Here is a 21,175-nt window from a genome sequence, read left to right on the forward strand (position 1 = left end):
GTTCAGAACTGCGCAATCAAAAGTATGGTTTAACTCTGTTAGCTTAATGAACATATCAGAAATAAGTTTCACACAATGCTTCTGTGTAGTTTTTATTTGAAGATATTATTTTTCCCAATATAGGCCTCTTAGCGCTCAGAATGTCCAATTGCAGTTTCTACAGAAAGAGTGTTTCAGAAAGGCTCAATCAAAAGTAAGGTTCAACTCTGATAGTTGAATGCACAGAACAGAAAGTAGTTTCATACAATGCTTCTGTGTAGTTTATATTTGAACATATTCTTTTTTCCACTATTACCCACTTAGCGCTACAAATGTCCAGTTGCATTTTCAACAGACAGAGTGTTTCAAAACTGCTCAATCAAAAGTATGGTTTAACTCTGTTAGCTGAATGCTCAGATCAGAAAGAAGTTTCACAGAATGCTTCTGTGTAGTTTATATTTGAATATATTCCTTTTTCCACTACTACTCTCTTAGCGCTCCAAATGTCCAGTTGCATTTTCTACAGAAAGAGTGTTCAGATCTGCTCAATCAAAAGTATGGTTTAACTCTGTTAGCTGAATGCACAGATCAGAAAGAAGTTTCACAGAATGATTCTGTGTAGTTTATATTTGGAGACATTCCTTTTTCCACTATTACCCTCTTAGCGCTCCGAATCTCCACTTGCATTTTCTACAGAAAGAGTGTTTCAGAACGGCTCAATCAAAACTAAGGTTCAACTCTTTTAGGTGAACAAACAGAACAGAAAGAAGTTTCACACAATTCTTCTGTGTAGTTTTTATTTGTAGACATTCTTTTTCCCAATATAGGCCTCTTAGCGCTCAGAATGTCCAATTGCAGTTTCTACAGAAAGAGTGTTTCAGAACGGCTCAATCAAAAGTAAGGTTCAACTCTGTTAGTTGAATGCACAGAACAGAAAGAAGTTTCATACAATGCTTCTGTGTAGTTTGTATTTGAACATATTCTTTTTTCCACTATTACCCACTTAGCGCTACTAATGTCCAGTTGCATTTTCTACAGACAGAATGTTTCAAAACTGCTCAATCAAAAGTATGGTTTAACTCTGTTAGCTGAATGCTCAGATCAGAAAGAAGTTTCACAGAATGCTTCTGTGTAGTTTATATTTGAATATATTCCTTTTTCCACTACTACGCTCTTAGCGCTCCAAATGTCCAGTTGCATTTTCTACAGAAAGAGTGTTCAGATCTGCTCAATCAAAAGTATGTTTTAACTCTGTTAGCTGAATGCACAGATCAGAAAGAAGTTTCACCGAATGATTCTGTGTAGTTTATATTTGAAGACATTCCTTTTTCCACTATTACCCTCTTAGCGCTCCGAATCTCCACTTGCATTTTCTACAAAAAGAGTGTTTCATAACTGCTCAATCAAAAATATGTTTTATCTCTGTTAACTGAATTTACAGATCAGAAATAAGTTTCACAGAATGCATCTGTGTAGTTTTTATTTGAAGATATTCTTTTTCCCAATGTAGGCCTCTTAGCGCTTAGCATGTCCAATTGCAGTTTCTACGGAAAGAGTGTTTCAGAACGGCTCAATCAAAAGTAAGGTTCAACTCTGTTAGTTGAATGCACAGAACAGAAAGAATTTTCACAGAATGCTACTGTGTAGTTTATATTTGAATATATTCCTTTTTCCACTATTACCCTCTTTGCGCTCCGAATGTCCACTTGCATTTTCTACAGAAAGAGTGTTCAGAACTGCGCAATCAAAAGTATGGTTTAACTCTGTTAGCTTAATGAACATATCAGAAATAAGTTTCACACAATGCTTCTGTGTAGTTTTTATTTGAAGATATTATTTTTCCCAATATAGGCCTCTTAGCGCTCAGAATGTCCAATTGCAGTTTCTACAGAAAGAGTGTTTCAGAAAGGCTCAATCAAAATAAGGTTCAACTCTGTTAGTTGAATGCACAGAACAGAAAGAAGTTTCATACAATGCTTCTGTGTAGTTTATATTTGAACATATTCTTTTTTCCACTATTACCCACTTAGCGCTACAAATGTCCAGTTGCATTTTCAACAGACAGAGTGTTTCAAAACTGCTCAATCAAAAGTATGGTTTAACTCTGTTAGCTGAATGCTCAGATCAGAAAGAAGTTTCACAGAATGCTTCTGTGTAGTTTATATTTGAATATATTCCTTTTTCCACTACTACTCTCTTAGCGCTCCAAATGTCCAGTTGCATTTTCTACAGAAAGAGTGTTCAGATCTGCTCAATCAAAAGTATGGTTTAACTCTGTTAGCTGTGTGCACAGATCAGAAAGAAGTTTCACAGAATGATTCTGTGTAGTTTATATTTGGAGACATTCCTTTTTCCACTATTACCCTCTTAGCGCTCCGAATCTCCACTTGCATTTTCTACAGAAAGAGTGTTTCAGAACGGCTCAATCAAAACTAAGGTTCAACTCTTTTAGGTGAACAAACAGAACAGAAAGAAGTTTCACACAATTCTACTGTGTAGTTTTTATTTGTAGACATTCTTTTTCCCAATATAGGCCTCTTAGCGCTCAGAATGTCCAATTGCAGTTTCTACAGAAAGAGTGTTTCAGAACGGCTCAATCAAAAGTAAGGTTCAACTCTGTTAGTTGAATGCACAGAACAGAAAGAAGTTTCATACAATGCTTCTGTGTAGTTTGTATTTGAACATATTCTTTTTTCCACTATTACCCACTTAGCGCTACTAATGTCCAGTTGCATTTTCTACAGACAGAATGTTTCAAAACTGCTCAATCAAAAGTATGGTTTAACTCTGTTAGCTGAATGCTCAGATCAGAAAGAAGTTTCACAGAATGCTTCTGTGTAGTTTATATTTGAATATATTCCTTTTTCCACTACTACGCTCTTAGCGCTCCAAATGTCCAGTTGCATTTTCTACAGAAAGAGTGTTCAGATCTGCTCAATCAAAAGTATGGTTTAACTCTGTTAGCTGAATGCACAGATCAGAAAGAAGTTTCACCGAATGATTCTGTGTAGTTTATATTTGAAGACATTCCTTTTTCCACTATTACCCTCTTAGCGCTCCGAATCTCCACTTGCATTTTCTACAAAAAGAGTGTTTCATAACTGCTCAATCAAAAATATGTTTTATCTCTGTTAACTGAATTTACAGATCAGAAATAAGTTTCACAGAATGCATCTGTGTAGTTTTTATTTGAAGATATTCTTTTTCCCAATGTAGGCCTCTTAGCGCTTAGCATGTCCAATTGCAGTTTCTACGGAAAGAGTGTTTCAGAACGGCTCAATCAAAAGTAAGGTTCAACTCTGTTAGTTGAATGCACAGAAGAGAAAGAATTTTCACAGAATGCTACTGTGTAGTTTATATTTGAATATATTCCTTTTTCCACTATTACCCTCTTTGCGCTCCGAATGTCCACTTGCATTTTCTACAGAAAGAGTGTTCAGAACTGCGCAATCAAAAGTATGGTTTAACTCTGTTAGCTTAACGAACATATCAGAAATAAGTTTCACACAATGCTTCTGTGTAGTTTTTATTTGAAGATATTATTTTTCCCAATATAGGCCTCTTAGCGCTCAGAATGTCCAATTGCAGTTTCTACAGAAAGAGTGTTTCAGAAAGGCTCAATCAAAAGTAAGGTTCAACTCTGTTAGTTGAATGCACAGAACAGAAAGAAGTTTCATACAATGCTTCTGTGTAGTTTATATTTGAACATATTCTTTTTTCCACTATTACCCACTTAGCGCTACAAATGTCCAGTTGCATTTTCAACAGACAGAGTGTTTCAAAACTGCTCAATCAAAAGTATGGTTTAACTCTGTTAGCTGAATGCTCAGATCAGAAAGAAGTTTCACAGAATGCTTCTGTGTAGTTTATATTTGAATATATTCCTTTTTCCACTACTACTCTCTTAGCGCTCCAAATGTCCAGTTGCATTTTCTACAGAAAGAGTGTTCAGATCTGCTCAATCAAAAGTATGGTTTAACTCTGTTAGCTGAATGCACAGATCAGAAAGAAGTTTCACAGAATGATTCTGTGTAGTTTATATTTGGAGACATTCCTTTTTCCACTATTACCCTCTTAGCGCTCCGAATCTCCACTTGCATTTTCTACAGAAAGAGTGTTTCAGAACGGCTCAATCAAAACTAAGGTTCAACTCTTTTAGGTGAACAAACAGAACAGAAAGAAGTTTCACACAATTCTACTGTGTAGTTTTTATTTGTAGACATTCTTTTTCCCAATATAGGCCTCTTAGCGCTCAGAATGTCCAATTGCAGTTTCTACAGAAAGAGTGTTTCAGAACGGCTCAATCAAAAGTAAGGTTCAACTCTGTTAGTTGAATGCACAGAACAGAAAGAAGTTTCATACAATGCTTCTGTGTAGTTTGTATTTGAACATATTCTTTTTTCCACTATTACCCACTTAGCGCTACTAATGTCCAGTTGCATTTTCTACAGACAGAATGTTTCAAAACTGCTCAATCAAAAGTATGGTTTAACTCTGTTAGCTGAATGCTCAGATCAGAAAGAAGTTTCACAGAATGCTTCTGTGTAGTTTATATTTGAATATATTCCTTTTTCCACTACTACGCTCTTAGCGCTCCAAATGTCCAGTTGCATTTTCTACAGAAAGAGTGTTCAGATCTGCTCAATCAAAAGTATGGTTTAACTCTGTTAGCTGAATGCACAGATCAGAAAGAAGTTTCACCGAATGATTCTGTGTAGTTTATATTTGAAGACATTCCTTTTTCCACTATTACCCTCTTAGCGCTCCGAATCTCCACTTGCATTTTCTACAAAAAGAGTGTTTCATAACTGCTCAATCAAAAATATGTTTTATCTCTGTTAACTGAATTTACAGAAAAGAAATAAGTTTCACAGAATGCATCTGTGTAGTTTTTATTTGAAGATATTGTTTTTCCCAATGTAGGCCTCTTAGCGCTTAGCATGTCCAATTGCAGTTTCTACGGAAAGAGTGTTTCAGAACGGCTCAATCAAAAGTAAGGTTCAACTCTGTTAGTTGAATGCACAGAACAGAAAGAATTTTCACAGAATGCTACTGTGTAGTTTATATTTGAATATATTCCTTTTTCCACTATTACTCTCTTAGCGCTCCGAATGTACACTTGCATTTTCTACAGAAAGAGTGTTCAGAACTGCGCAATCAAAAGTATGGTTTAACTCTGTTAGCTTAACGAACATATCAGAAATAAGTTTCACACAATGCTTCTGTGTAGTTTTTATTTGAAGATATTATTTTTCCCAATATAGGCCTCTTAGCGCTCAGAATGTCCAATTGCAGTTTCTACAGAAAGAGTGTTTCAGAAAGGCTCAATCAAAAGTAAGGTTCAACTCTGTTAGTTGAATGCACAGAACAGAAAGAAGTTTCATACAATGCTTCTGTGTAGTTTATATTTGAACATATTCTTTTTTCCACTATTACCCACTTAGGGCTACGAATGTCCAGTTGCATTTTCTACAGACAGAGTGTTTCAAAACTGCTCAATCAAAAGTATGGTTTAACTCTGTTAGCTGAATGCTCAGATCAGAAAGAAGTTTCACAGAATGCTTCTGTGTAGTTTATATTTGAATATATTACTTTTTCCACTACTACGCTCTTAGCGCTCCAAATGTCCAGTTGCATTTCCTACAGAAAGAGTGTTCAGATCTGCTCAATCAAAAGTATGGTTTAACTCTGTTAGCTGAATGCACAGATCAGAAAGAAGTTTCACCAAATGATTCTGTGTAGTTTATATTTGAAGACATTCCTTTTTCCACTATTATCCACTTAGCGCTCCGAATCTCCACTTGCATTTTCTACAAAAAGAGTGTTTCATAACTGCTCAATCAAAAATATGTTTTATCTCTGTTAACTGAATTTACAGATCAGAAATAAGTTTCACAGAATGCATCTGTGTAGTTTTTATTTGAAGATATTCTTTTTCCCAATGTAGGCCTCTTAGCGCTTAGCATGTCCTATTGCAGTTTCTACAGAAAGAGTGTTTCAGAATATCTCAATCAAAAGTAAGGTTCAACTCTGTTAGTTGAATGCACAGAACAGAAAGAATTTTCACAGAATGCTACTGTGTAGTTTATATTTGAATATATTCCTTTTTCCACTATTACCCTCTTAGCGCTCCGAATGTCCACTTGCATTTTCTACAGAAAGAGTGTTCAGAACTGCGCAATCAAAAGTATGGTTTAACTCTGTTAGCTTAATGAACATATCAGAAATAAGTTTCACACAATGCTTCTGTGTAGTTTTTATTTGAAGATATTATTTTTCCCAATATAGGCCTCTTAGCGCTCAGAATGTCCAATTGCAGTTTCTACAGAAAGAGTGTTTCAGAACGGCTCAATCAAAAGTAAGGTTCAACTCTGTTAGTTGAATGCACAGAACAGAAAGAAGTTTCATACAATGCTTCTGTGTAGTTTGTATTTGAACATATTCTTTTTTCCACTATTACCCACTTAGCGCTACTAATGTCCAGTTGCATTTTCTACAGACAGAATGTTTCAAAACTGCTCAATCAAAAGTATGGTTTAACTCTGTTAGCTGAATGCTCAGATCAGAAAGAAGTTTCACAGAATGCTTCTGTGTAGTTTATATTTGAATATATTCCTTTTTCCACTACTACGCTCTTAGCGCTCCAAATGTCCAGTTGCATTTTCTACAGAAAGAGTGTTCAGATCTGCTCAATCAAAAGTATGTTTTAACTCTGTTAGCTGAATGCACAGATCAGAAAGAAGTTTCACCGAATGATTCTGTGTAGTTTATATTTGAAGACATTCCTTTTTCCACTATTACCCTCTTAGCGCTCCGAATCTCCACTTGCATTTTCTACAAAAAGAGTGTTTCATAACTGCTCAATCAAAAATATGTTTTATCTCTGTTAACTGAATTTACAGATCAGAAATAAGTTTCACAGAATGCATCTGTGTAGTTTTTATTTGAAGATATTCTTTTTCCCAATGTAGGCCTCTTAGCGCTTAGCATGTCCAATTGCAGTTTCTACGGAAAGAGTGTTTCAGAACGGCTCAATCAAAAGTAAGGTTCAACTCTGTTAGTTGAATGCACAGAACAGAAAGAATTTTCACAGAATGCTACTGTGTAGTTTATATTTGAATATATTCCTTTTTCCACTATTACCCTCTTTGCGCTCCGAATGTCCACTTGCATTTTCTACAGAAAGAGTGTTCAGAACTGCGCAATCAAAAGTATGGTTTAACTCTGTTAGCTTAATGAACATATCAGAAATAAGTTTCACACAATGCTTCTGTGTAGTTTTTATTTGAAGATATTATTTTTCCCAATATAGGCCTCTTAGCGCTCAGAATGTCCAATTGCAGTTTCTACAGAAAGAGTGTTTCAGAAAGGCTCAATCAAAAGTAAGGTTCAACTCTGTTAGTTGAATGCACAGAACAGAAAGAAGTTTCATACAATGCTTCTGTGTAGTTTATATTTGAACATATTCTTTTTTCCACTATTACCCACTTAGCGCTACAAATGTCCAGTTGCATTTTCAACAGACAGAGTGTTTCAAAACTGCTCAATCAAAAGTATGGTTTAACTCTGTTAGCTGAATGCTCAGATCAGAAAGAAGTTTCACAGAATGCTTCTGTGTAGTTTATATTTGAATATATTCCTTTTTCCACTACTACTCTCTTAGCGCTCCAAATGTCCAGTTGCATTTTCTACAGAAAGAGTGTTCAGATCTGCTCAATCAAAAGTATGGTTTAACTCTGTTAGCTGAATGCACAGATCAGAAAGAAGTTTCACAGAATGATTCTGTGTAGTTTATATTTGGAGACATTCCTTTTTCCACTATTACCCTCTTAGCGCTCCGAATCTCCACTTGCATTTTCTACAGAAAGAGTGTTTCAGAACGGCTCAATCAAAACTAAGGTTCAACTCTTTTAGGTGAACAAACAGAACAGAAAGACGTTTCACACAATTCTACTGTGTAGTTTTTATTTGTAGACATTCTTTTTCCCAATATAGGCCTCTTAGCGCTCAGAATGTCCAATTGCAGTTTCTACAGAAAGAGTGTTTCAGAACGGCTCAATCAAAAGTAAGGTTCAACTCTGTTAGTTGAATGCACAGAACAGAAAGAAGTTTCATACAATGCTTCTGTGTAGTTTGTATTTGAACATATTCTTTTTTCCACTATTACCCACTTAGCGCTACTAATGTCCAGTTGCATTTTCTACAGACAGAATGTTTCAAAACTGCTCAATCAAAAGTATGGTTTAACTCTGTTAGCTGAATGCTCAGATCAGAAAGAAGTTTCACAGAATGCTTCTGTGTAGTTTATATTTGAATATATTCCTTTTTCCACTACTACGCTCTTAGCGCTCCAAATGTCCAGTTGCATTTTCTACAGAAAGAGTGTTCAGATCTGCTCAATCAAAAGTATGGTTTAACTCTGTTAGCTGAATGCACAGATCAGAAAGAAGTTTCACCGAATGATTCTGTGTAGTTTATATTTGAAGACATTCCTTTTTCCACTATTATCCACTTAGCGCTCCGAATCTCCACTTGCATTTTCTACAAAAAGAGTGTTTCATAACTGCTCAATCAAAAATATGTTTTATCTCTGTTAACTGAATTTACAGATCAGAAATAAGTTTCACAGAATGCATCTGTGTAGTTTTTATTTGAAGATATTCTTTTTCCCAATGTAGGCCTCTTAGCGCTTAGCATGTCCTATTGCAGTTTCTACAGAAAGAGTGTTTCAGAATGGCTCAATCAAAAGTAAGGTTCAACTCTGTTAGTTGAATGCACAGAACAGAAAGAATTTTCACAGAATGCTACTGTGTAGTTTATATTTGAATATATTCCTTTTTCCACTATTACCCTCTTAGCGCTCCGAATGTCCACTTGCATTTTCTACAGAAAGAGTGTTCAGAACTGCGCAATCAAAAGTATGGTTTAACTCTGTTAGCTTAATGAACATATCAGAAATAAGTTTCACACAATGCTTCTGTGTAGTTTTTATTTGAAGATATTATTTTTCCCAATATAGGCCTCTTAGCGCACAGAATGTCCAATTGCAGTTTCTACAGAAAGAGTGTTTCAGAAAGGCTCAATCAAAAGTAAGGTTCAACTCTGATAGTTGAATGCACAGAACAGAAAGAAGTTTCATACAATGCTTCTGTGTAGTTTATATTTGAACATATTCTTTTTTCCACTATTACCCACTTAGCGCTACAAATGTCCAGTTGCATTTTCAACAGACAGAGTGTTTCAAAACTGCTCAATCAAAAGTATGGTTTAACTCTGTTAGCTGAATGCTCAGATCAGAAAGAAGTTTCACAGAATGCTTCTGTGTAGTTTATATTTGAATATATTCCTTTTTCCACTACTACTCTCTTAGCGCTCCAAATGTCCAGTTGCATTTTCTACAGAAAGAGTGTTCATATCTGCTCAATCAAAAGTATGGTTTAACTCTGTTAGCTGAATGCACAGATCAGAAAGAAGTTTCACAGAATGATTCTGTGTAGTTTATATTTGGAGACATTCCTTTTTCCACTATTACCCTCTTAGCGCTCCGAATCTCCACTTGCATTTTCTACAGAAAGAGTGTTTCAGAACGGCTCAATCAAAACTAAGGTTCAACTCTTTTAGGTGAACAAACAGAACAGAAAGAAGTTTCACACAATTCTTCTGTGTAGTTTTTATTTGTAGACATTCTTTTTCCCAATATAGGCCTCTTAGCGCTCAGAATGTCCAATTGCAGTTTCTACAGAAAGAGTGTTTCAGAACGGCTCAATCAAAAGTAAGGTTCAACTCTGTTAGTTGAATGCACAGAACAGAAAGAAGTTTCATACAATGCTTCTGTGTAGTTTGTATTTGAACATATTCTTTTTTCCACTATTACCCACTTAGCGCTACTAATGTCCAGTTGCATTTTCTACAGACAGAATGTTTCAAAACTGCTCAATCAAAAGTATGGTTTAACTCTGTTAGCTGAATGCTCAGATCAGAAAGAAGTTTCACAGAATGCTTCTGTGTAGTTTATATTTGAATATATTCCTTTTTCCACTACTACGCTCTTAGCGCTCCAAATGTCCAGTTGCATTTTCTACAGAAAGAGTGTTCAGATCTGCTCAATCAAAAGTATGTTTTAACTCTGTTAGCTGAATGCACAGATCAGAAAGAAGTTTCACCGAATGATTCTGTGTAGTTTATATTTGAAGACATTCCTTTTTCCACTATTACCCTCTTAGCGCTCCGAATCTCCACTTGCATTTTCTACAAAAAGAGTGTTTCATAACTGCTCAATCAAAAATATATTTTATCTCTGTTAACTGAATTTACAGATCAGAAATAAGTTTCACAGAATGCATCTGTGTAGTTTTTATTTGAAGATATTCTTTTTCCCAATGTAGGCCTCTTAGCGCTTAGCATGTCCAATTGCAGTTTCTACGGAAAGAGTGTTTCAGAACGGCTCAATCAAAAGTAAGGTTCAACCCTGTTAGTTGAATGCACAGAACAGAAAGAATTTTCACAGAATGCTACTGTGTAGTTTATATTTGAATATATTCCTTTTTCCACTATTACCCTCTTTGCGCTCCGAATGTCCACTTGCATTTTCTACAGAAAGAGTGTTCAGAACTGCGCAATCAAAAGTATGGTTTAACTCTGTTAGCTTAACGAACATATCAGAAATAAGTTTCACACAATGCTTCTGTGTAGTTTTTATTTGAAGATATTATTTTTCCCAATATAGGCCTCTTAGCGCTCAGAATGTCCAATTGCAGTTTCTACAGAAAGAGTGTTTCAGAAAGGCTCAATCAAAAGTAAGGTTCAACTCTGTTAGTTGAATGCACAGAACAGAAAGAAGTTTCATACAATGCTTCTGTGTAGTTTATATTTGAACATATTCTTTTTTCCACTATTACCCACTTAGGGCTACGAATGTCCAGTTGCATTTTCTACAGACAGAGTGTTTCAAAACTGCTCAATCAAAAGTATGGTTTAACTCTGTTAGCTGAATGCTCAGATCAGAAAGAAGTTTCACAGAATGCTTCTGTGTAGTTTATATTTGAATATATTACTTTTTCCACTACTACGCTCTTAGCGCTCCAAATGTCCAGTTGCATTTCCTACAGAAAGAGTGTTCAGATCTGCTCAATCAAAAGTATGGTTTAACTCTGTTAGCTGAATGCACAGATCAGAAAGAAGTTTCACCAAATGATTCTGTGTAGTTTATATTTGAAGACATTCCTTTTTCCACTATTATCCACTTAGCGCTCCGAATCTCCACTTGCATTTTCTACAAAAAGAGTGTTTCATAACTGCTCAATCAAAAATATGTTTTATCTCTGTTAACTGAATTTACAGATCAGAAATAAGTTTCACAGAATGCATCTGTGTAGTTTTTATTTGAAGATATTCTTTTTCCCAATGTAGGCCTCTTAGCGCTTAGCATGTCCTATTGCAGTTTCTACAGAAAGAGTGTTTCAGAATGGCTCAATCAAAAGTAAGGTTCAACTCTGTTAGTTGAATGCACAGAACAGAAAGAATTTTCACAGAATGCTACTGTGTAGTTTATATTTGAATATATTCCTTTTTCCACTATTACCCTCTTAGCGCTCCGAATGTCCACTTGCATTTTCTACAGAAAGAGTGTTCAGAACTGCGCAATCAAAAGTATGGTTTAACTCTGTTAGCTTAATGAACATATCAGAAATAAGTTTCACACAATGCTTCTGTGTAGTTTTTATTTGAAGATATTATTTTTCCCAATATAGGCCTCTTAGCGCTCAGAATGTCCAATTGCAGTTTCTACAGAAAGAGTGTTTCAGAACGGCTCAATCAAAAGTAAGGTTCAACTCTGTTAGTTGAATGCACAGAACAGAAAGAAGTTTCATACAATGCTTCTGTGTAGTTTGTATTTGAACATATTCTTTTTTCCACTATTACCCACTTAGCGCTACTAATGTCCAGTTGCATTTTCTACAGACAGAATGTTTCAAAACTGCTCAATCAAAAGTATGGTTTAACTCTGTTAGCTGAATGCTCAGATCAGAAAGAAGTTTCACAGAATGCTTCTGTGTAGTTTATATTTGAATATATTCCTTTTTCCACTACTACGCTCTTAGCGCTCCAAATGTCCAGTTGCATTTTCTACAGAAAGAGTGTTCAGATCTGCTCAATCAAAAGTATGTTTTAACTCTGTTAGCTGAATGCACAGATCAGAAAGAAGTTTCACCGAATGATTCTGTGTAGTTTATATTTGAAGACATTCCTTTTTCCACTATTACCCTCTTAGCGCTCCGAATCTCCACTTGCATTTTCTACAAAAAGAGTGTTTCATAACTGCTCAATCAAAAATATGTTTTATCTCTGTTAACTGAATTTACAGATCAGAAATAAGTTTCACAGAATGCATCTGTGTAGTTTTTATTTGAAGATATTCTTTTTCCCAATGTAGGCCTCTTAGCGCTTAGCATGTCCAATTGCAGTTTCTACGGAAAGAGTGTTTCAGAACGGCTCAATCAAAAGTAAGGTTCAACTCTGTTAGTTGAATGCACAGAACAGAAAGAATTTTCACAGAATGCTACTGTGTAGTTTATATTTGAATATATTCCTTTTTCCACTATTACCCTCTTTGCGCTCCGAATGTCCACTTGCATTTTCTACAGAAAGAGTGTTCAGAACTGCGCAATCAAAAGTATGGTTTAACTCTGTTAGCTTAACGAACATATCAGAAATAAGTTTCACACAATGCTTCTGTGTAGTTTTTATTTGAAGATATTATTTTTCCCAATATAGGCCTCTTAGCGCTCAGAATGTCCAATTGCAGTTTCTACAGAAAGAGTGTTTCAGAAAGGCTCAATCAAAAGTAAGGTTCAACTCTGTTAGTTGAATGCACAGAACAGAAAGAAGTTTCATACAATGCTTCTGTGTAGTTTATATTTGAACATATTCTTTTTTCCACTATTACCCACTTAGCGCTACAAATGTCCAGTTGCATTTTCAACAGACAGAGTGTTTCAAAACTGCTCAATCAAAAGTATGGTTTAACTCTGTTAGCTGAATGCTCAGATCAGAAAGAAGTTTCACAGAATGCTTCTGTGTAGTTTATATTTGAATATATTCCTTTTTCCACTACTACTCTCTTAGCGCTCCAAATGTCCAGTTGCATTTTCTACAGAAAGAGTGTTCAGATCTGCTCAATCAAAAGTATGGTTTAACTCTGTTAGCTGAATGCACAGATCAGAAAGAAGTTTCACAGAATGATTCTGTGTAGTTTATATTTGGAGACATTCCTTTTTCCACTATTACCCTCTTAGCGCTCCGAATCTCCACTTGCATTTTCTACAGAAAGAGTGTTTCAGAACGGCTCAATCAAAACTAAGGTTCAACTCTTTTAGGTGAACAAACAGAACAGAAAGAAGTTTCACACAATTCTTCTGTGTAGTTTTTATTTGTAGACATTCTTTTTCCCATTATAGGCCTCTTAGCGCTCAGAATGTCCAATTGCAGTTTCTACAGAAAGAGTGTTTCAGAACGGCTCAATCAAATGTAGGGTTCAAATCTGTTAGTTGAATGCACAGAACAGAAGGAAGTTTCATACAATGCTTCTGTGTAGTTTATATTTGAACATATTCTTTTTTCCACTATTACCCACTTAGGGCTACGAATGTCCAGTTGCATTTTCTACAGACAGAGTGTTTCAAAACTGCTCAATCAAAAGTATGGTTTAACTCTGTTAGCTGAATGCTCAGATCAGAAAGAAGTTTCACAGAATGCTTCTGTGTAGTTTATATTTGAATATATTACTTTTTCCACTACTACGCTCTTAGCGCTCCAAATGTCCAGTTGCATTTCCTACAGAAAGAGTGTTCAGATCTGCTCAAACAAACGTATGGTTTAACTCTGTTAGCTGAATGCACAGATCAGAAAGAAGTTTCACCAAATGATTCTGTGTAGTTTATATTTGAAGACATTCCTTTTTCCACTATTATCCACTTAGCGCTCTGAATCTCCACTTGCATTTTCTACAAAAAGAGTGTTTCATAACTGCTCAATCAAAAATATGTTTTATCTCTGTTAACTGAATTTACAGATCAGAAATATGTTTCACAGAATGCATCTGTGTAGTTTTTATTTGAAGATATTCTTTTTCCCAATGTAGGCCTCTTAGCGCTTAGCATGTCCAATTGCAGTTTCTACGGAAAGAGTGTTTCAGAACGGCTCAATCAAAAGTAAGGTTCAACTCTGTTAGTTGAATGCACAGAACAGAAAGAATTTTCACAGAATGCTACTGTGTAGTTTATATTTGAATATATTCCTTTTTCCACTATTACCCTCTTTGCGCTCCGAATGTCCACTTGCATTTTCTACAGAAAGAGTGTTCAGAACTGCGCAATCAAAAGTATGGTTTAAATCTGTTAGCTTAATGAACATATCAGAAATAAGTTTCACACAATGCTTCTGTGTAGTTTTTATTTGAAGATATTATTTTTCCCAATATAGGCCTCTTAGCGCTCAGAATGTCCAATTGCAGTTTCTACAGAAAGAGTGTTTCAGAAAGGCTCAATCAAAAGTAAGGTTCAACTCTGTTAGTTGAATGCACAGAACAGAAAGAAGTTTCATACAATGCTTCTGTGTAGTTTATATTTGAACATATTCTTTTTTCCACTATTACCCACTTAGCGCTACAAATGTCCAGTTGCATTTTCAACAGACAGAGTGTTTCAAAACTGCTCAATCAAAAGTATGGTTTAACTCTGTTAGCTGAATGCTCAGATCAGAAAGAAGTTTCACAGAATGCTTCTGTGTAGTTTATATTTGAATATATTCCTTTTTCCACTACTACTCTCTTAGCGCTAAAAATGTCCAGTTGCATTTTCTACAGAAAGAGTGTTCAGATCTGCTCAATCAAAAGTATGGTTTAACTCTGTTAGCTGAATGCACAGATCAGAAAGAAGTTTCACAGAATGATTCTGTGTAGTTTATATTTGGAGACATTCCTTTTTCCACTATTACCCTCTTAGCGCTCCGAATCTCCACTTGCATTTTCTACAGAAAGAGTGTTTCAGAACGGCTCAATCAAAACTAAGGTTCAACTCTTTTAGGTGAACAAACAGAACAGAAAGACGTTTCACACAATTCTACTGTGTAGTTTTTATTTGTAGACATTCTTTTTCCCAATATAGGCCTCTTAGCGCTCAGAATGTCCAATTGCAGTTTCTACAGAAAGAGTGTTTCAGAACGGCTCAATCAAAAGTAAGGTTCAACTCTGTTAGTTGAATGCACAGAACAGAAAGAAGTTTCATACAATGCTTCTGTGTAGTTTGTATTTGAACATATTCTTTTTTCCACTATTACCCACTTAGCGCTACTAATGTCCAGTTGCATTTTCTACAGACAGAATGTTTCAAAACTGCTCAATCAAAAGTATGGTTTAACTCTGTTAGCTGAATGCTCAGATCAGAAAGAAGTTTCACAGAATGCTTCTGTGTAGTTTATATTTGAATATATTCCTTTTTCCACTACTACGCTCTTAGCGCTCCAAATGTCCAGTTGCATTTTCTACAGAAAGAGTGTTCAGATCTGCTCAATCAAAAGTATGGTTTAACTCTGTTAGCTGAATGCACAGATCAGAAAGAAGTTTCACCGAATGATTCTGTGTAGTTTATATTTGAAGACATTCCTTTTTCCACTATTATCCACTTAGCGCTCCGAATCTCCACTTGCATTTTCTACAAAAAGAGTGTTTCATATCTGCTCAATCAAAAATATGTTTTATCTCTGTTAACTGAATTTACAGATCAGAAATAAGTTTCACAGAATGCATCTGTGTAGTTTTTATTTGAAGATATTCTTTTTCCCAATGTAGGCCTCTTAGCGCTTAGCATGTCCTATTGCAGTTTCTACAGAAAGAGTGTTTCAGAATGGCTCAATCAAAAGTAAGGTTCAACTCTGTTAGTTGAATGCACAGAACAGAAAGAATTTTCACAGAATGCTACTGTGTAGTTTATATTTGAATATATTCCTTTTTCCACTATTACCCTCTTAGCGCTCCGAATGTCCACTTGCATTTTCTACAGAAAGAGTGTTCAGAACTGCGCAATCAAAAGTATGGTTTAACTCTGTTAGCTTAATGAACATATCAGAAATAAGTTTCACACAATGCTTCTGTGTAGTTTTTATTTGAAGATATTATTTTTCCCAATATAGGCCTCTTAGCGCACAGAATGTCCAATTGCAGTTTCTACAGAAAGAGTGTTTCAGAAAGGCTCAATCAAAAGTAAGGTTCAACTCTGATAGTTGAATGCACAGAACAGAAAGAAGTTTCATACAATGCTTCTGTGTAGTTTATATTTGAACATATTCTTTTTTCCACTATTACCCACTTAGCGCTACAAATGTCCAGTTGCATTTTCAACAGACAGAGTGTTTCAAAACTGCTCAATCAAAAGTATGGTTTAACTCTGTTAGCTGAATGCTCAGATCAGAAAGAAGTTTCACAGAATGCTTCTGTGTAGTTTATATTTGAATATATTCCTTTTTCCACTACTACTCTCTTAGCGCTCCAAATGTCCAGTTGCATTTTCTACAGAAAGAGTGTTCATATCTGCTCAATCAAAAGTATGGTTTAACTCTGTTAGCTGAATGCACAGATCAGAAAGAAGCTTCACAGAATGATTCTGTGTAGTTTATATTTGGAGACATTCCTTTTTCCACTATTACCCTCTTAGCACTCCGAATCTCCACTTGCATTTTCTACAGAAAGAGTGTTTCAGAACGGCTGAATCAAAACTAAGGTTCAACTCTTTTAGGTGAACAAACAGAACAGAAAGAAGTTTCACACAATTCTTCTGTGTAGTTTTTATTTGTAGACATTCTTTTTCCCAATATAGGCCTCTTAGCGCTCAGAATGTCCAATTGCAGTTTCTACAGAAAGAGTGTTTCAGAACGGCTCAATCAAAAGTAAGGTTCAACTCTGTTAGTTGAATGCACAGAACAGAAAGAAGTTTCATACAATGCTTCTGTGTAGTTTGTATTTGAACATATTCTTTTTTCCACTATTACCCACTTAGCGCTACTAATGTCCAGTTGCATTTTCTACAGACAGAATGTTTCAAAACTGCTCAATCAAAAGTATGGTTTAACTCTGTTAGCTGAATGCTCAGATCAGAAAGAAGTTTCACAGAATGCTTCTGTGTAGTTTATATTTGAATATATTCCTTTTTCCACTACTACGCTCTTAGCGCTCCAAATGTCCAGTTGCATTTTCTACAGAAAGAGTGTTCAGATCTGCTCAATCAAAAGTATGGTTTAACTCTGTTAGCTGAATGCACAGATCAGAAAGAAGTTTCACCGAATGATTCTGTGTAGTTTATATTTGAAGACATTCCTTTTTCCACTATTACCCTCTTAGCGCTCCGAATCTCCACTTGCATTTTCTACAAAAAGAGTGTTTCATAACTGCTCAATCAAAAATATGTTTTATCTCTGTTAACTGAATTTACAGATCAGAAATAAGTTTCACAGAATGCATCTGTGTAGTTTTTATTTGAAGATATTATTTTTCCCAATGTAGGCCTCTTAGCGCTTAGCATGTCCAATTGCAGATTCTACGGAAAGAGTGTTTCAGAACGGCTCAATCAAAAGTAAGGTTCAACTCTGTTAGTTGAATGCACAGAACAGAAAGAATTTTCACAGAATGCTACTGTGTAGTTTATATTTGAATATATTCCTTTTTCCACTATTACCCTCTTTGCGCTCCGAATGTCCACTTGCATTTTCTACAGAAAGAGTGATCAGAACTGCGCAATCAAAAGTATGGTTTAACTCTGTTAGCTTAATGAACATATCAGAAATAAGTTTCACACAATGCTTCTGTGTAGTTTTTATTTGAAGATATTATTTTTCCCAATATAGGCCTCTTAGCGCTCAGAATGTCCAATTGCAGTTTCTACAGAAAGAGTGTTTCAGAAAGGCTCAATCAAAAGTAAGGTTCAACTCTGTTAGTTGAATGCACAGAACAGAAAGAAGTTTCATACAATGCTTCTGTGTAGTTTATATTTGAACATATTCTTTTTTCCACTATTACCCACTTAGCGCTACAAATGTCCAGTTGCATTTTCAACAGACAGAGTGTTTCAAAACTGCTCAATCAAAAGTATGGTTTAACTCTGTTAGCTGAATGCTCAGATCAGAAAGAAGTTTCACAGAATGCTTCTGTGTAGTTTATATTTGAATATATTCCTTTTTCCACTACTACTCTCTTAGCGCTCCAAATGTCCAGTTGCATTTTCTACAGAAAGAGTGTTCATATCTGCTCAATCAAAAGTATGGTTTAACTCTGTTAGCTGAATGCACAGATCAGAAAGAAGTTTCACAGAATGATTCTGTGTAGTTTATATTTGGAGACATTCCTTTTTCCACTATTACCCTCTTAGCGCTCCGAATCTCCACTTGCATTTTCTACAGAAAGAGTGTTTCAGAACGGCTCAATCAAAACTAAGGTTCAACTCTTTTAGGTGAACAAACAGAACAGAAAGACGTTTCACACAATTCTACTGTGTAGTTTTTATTTGTAGACATTCTTTTTCCCAATATAGGCCTCTTAGCGCTCAGAATGTCCAATTGCAGTTTCTACAGAAAGAGTGTTTCAGAACGGCTCAATCAAAAGTAAGGTTCAACTCTGTTAGTTGAATGCACAGAACAGAAAGAAGTTTCATACAATGCTTCTGTGTAGTTTGTATTTGAACATATTCTTTTTTCCACTATTACCCACTTAGCGCTACTAATGTCCAGTTGCATTTTCTACAGACAGAATGTTTCAAAACTGCTCAATCAAAAGTATGGTTTAACTCTGTTAGCTGAATGCTCAGATCAGAAGGAAGTTTCACAGAATGCTTCTGTGTAGTTTATATTTGAATATATTCCTTTTTCCACTACTACGCTCTTAGCGCTCCAAATGTCCAGTTGCATTTTCTACAGAAAGAGTGTTCAGATCTGCTCAATCAAAAGTATGGTTTAACTCTGTTAGCTGAATGCACAGATCAGAAAGAAGTTTCACCGAATGATTCTGTGTAGTTTATATTTGAAGACATTCCTTTTTCCACTATTATCCACTTAGCGCTCCGAATCTCCACTTGCATTTTCTACAAAAAGAGTGTTTCATAACTGCTCAATCAAAAATATGTTTTATCTCTGTTAACTGAATTTACAGATCAGAAATAAGTTTCACAGAATGCATCTGTGTAGTTTTTATTTGAAGATATTCTTTTTCCCAATGTAGGCCTCTTAGCGCTTAGCATGTCCTATTGCAGTTTCTACAGAAAGAGTGTTTCAGAATGGCTCAATCAAAAGTAAGGTTCAACTCTGTTAGTTGAATGCACAGAACAGAAAGAATTTTCACAGAATGCTACTGTGTAGTTTATATTTGAATATATTCCTTTTTCCACTATTACCCTCTTAGCGCTCCGAATGTCCACTTGCATTTTCTACAGAAAGAGTGTTCAGAACTGCGCAATCAAAAGTATGGTTTAACTCTGTTAGCTTAATGAACATATCAGAAATAAGTTTCACACAATGCTTCTGTGTAGTTTTTATTTGAAGATATTATTTTTCCCAATATAGGCCTCTTAGCGCACAGAATGTCCAATTGCAGTTTCTACAGAAAGAGTGTTTCAGAAAGGCTCAATCAAAAGTAAGGTTCAACTCTGATAGTTGAATGCACAGAACAGAAAGAAGTTTCATACAATGCTTCTGTGTAGTTTATATTTGAACATATTCTTTTTTCCACTATTACCCACTTAGCGCTACAAATGTCCAGTTGCATTTTCAACAGACAGAGTGTTTCAAAACTGCTCAATCAAAAGTATGGTTTAACTCTGTTAGCTGAATGCTCAGATCAGAAAGAAGTTTCACAGAATGCTTCTGTGTAGTTTATATTTGAATATATTCCTTTTTCCACTACTACTCTCTTAGCGCTCCAAATGTCCAGTTGCATTTTCTACAGAAAGAGTGTTCATATCTGCTCAATCAAAAGTATGGTTTAACTCTGTTAGCTGAATGCACAGATCAGAAAGAAGTTTCACAGAATGACTCTGTGTAGTTTATATTTGGAGACATTCCTTTTTCCACTATTACCCTCTTAGCGCTCCGAATCTCCACTTGCATTTTCTACAGAAAGAGTGTTTCAGAACGGCTCAATCAAAACTAAGGTTCAACTCTTTTAGGTGAACAAACAGAACAGAAAGAAGTTTCACACAATTCTTCTGTGTAGTTTTTATTTGTAGACATTCTTTTTCCCAATATAGGCCTCTTAGCGCTCAGAATGTCCAATTGCAGTTTCTACAGAAAGAGTGTTTCAGAACGGCTCAATCAAAAGTAAGGTTCAACTCTGTTAGTTGAATGCACAGAACAGAAAGAAGTTTCATACAATGCTTCTGTGTAGTTTGTATTTGAACATATTCTTTTTTCCACTATTACCCACTTAGCGCTACTAATGTCCAGTTGCATTTTCTACAGACAGAATGTTTCAAAACTGCTCAATCAAAAGTATGGTTTAACTCTGTTAGCTGAATGCTCAGATCAGAAAGAAGTTTCACAGAATGCTTCTGTGTAGTTTATATTTGAATATATTCCTTTTTCCACTACTACGCTCTTAGCGCTCCAAATGTCCAGTTGCATTTTCTACAGAAAGAGTGTTCAGATCTGCTAAATCAAAAGTATGTTTTAACTCTGTTAGCTGAATGCACAGATCAGAAAGAAGTTTCACCGAATGATTCTGTGTAGTTTATATTTGAAGACATTCCTTTTTCCACTATTACCCTCTTAGCGCTCCGAATCTCCACTTGCATTTTCTACAAAAAGAGTGTTTCATAACTGCTCAATCAAAAATATGTTTTATCTCTGTTAACTGAATTTACAGATCAGAAATAAGTTTCACAGAATGCATCTGTGTAGTTTTTATTTGAAGATATTCTTTTTCCCAATGTAGGCCTCTTAGCGCTTAGCATGTCCAATTGCAGTTTCTACGGAAAGAGTGTTTCAGAACGGCTCAATCAAAAGTAAGGTTCAACTCTGTTAGTTGAATGCACAGAACAGAAAGAATTTTCACAGAATGCTACTGTGTAGTTTATATTTGAATATATTCCTTTTTCCACTATTACCCTCTTTGCGCTCCGAATGTCCACTTGCATTTTCTACAGAAAGAGTGTTCAGAACT

This window comes from Symphalangus syndactylus, chromosome 17, assembly GCF_028878055.3.
Source record: "Symphalangus syndactylus isolate Jambi chromosome 17, NHGRI_mSymSyn1-v2.1_pri, whole genome shotgun sequence".
Taxonomy (NCBI): domain Eukaryota; kingdom Metazoa; phylum Chordata; class Mammalia; order Primates; family Hylobatidae; genus Symphalangus; species Symphalangus syndactylus.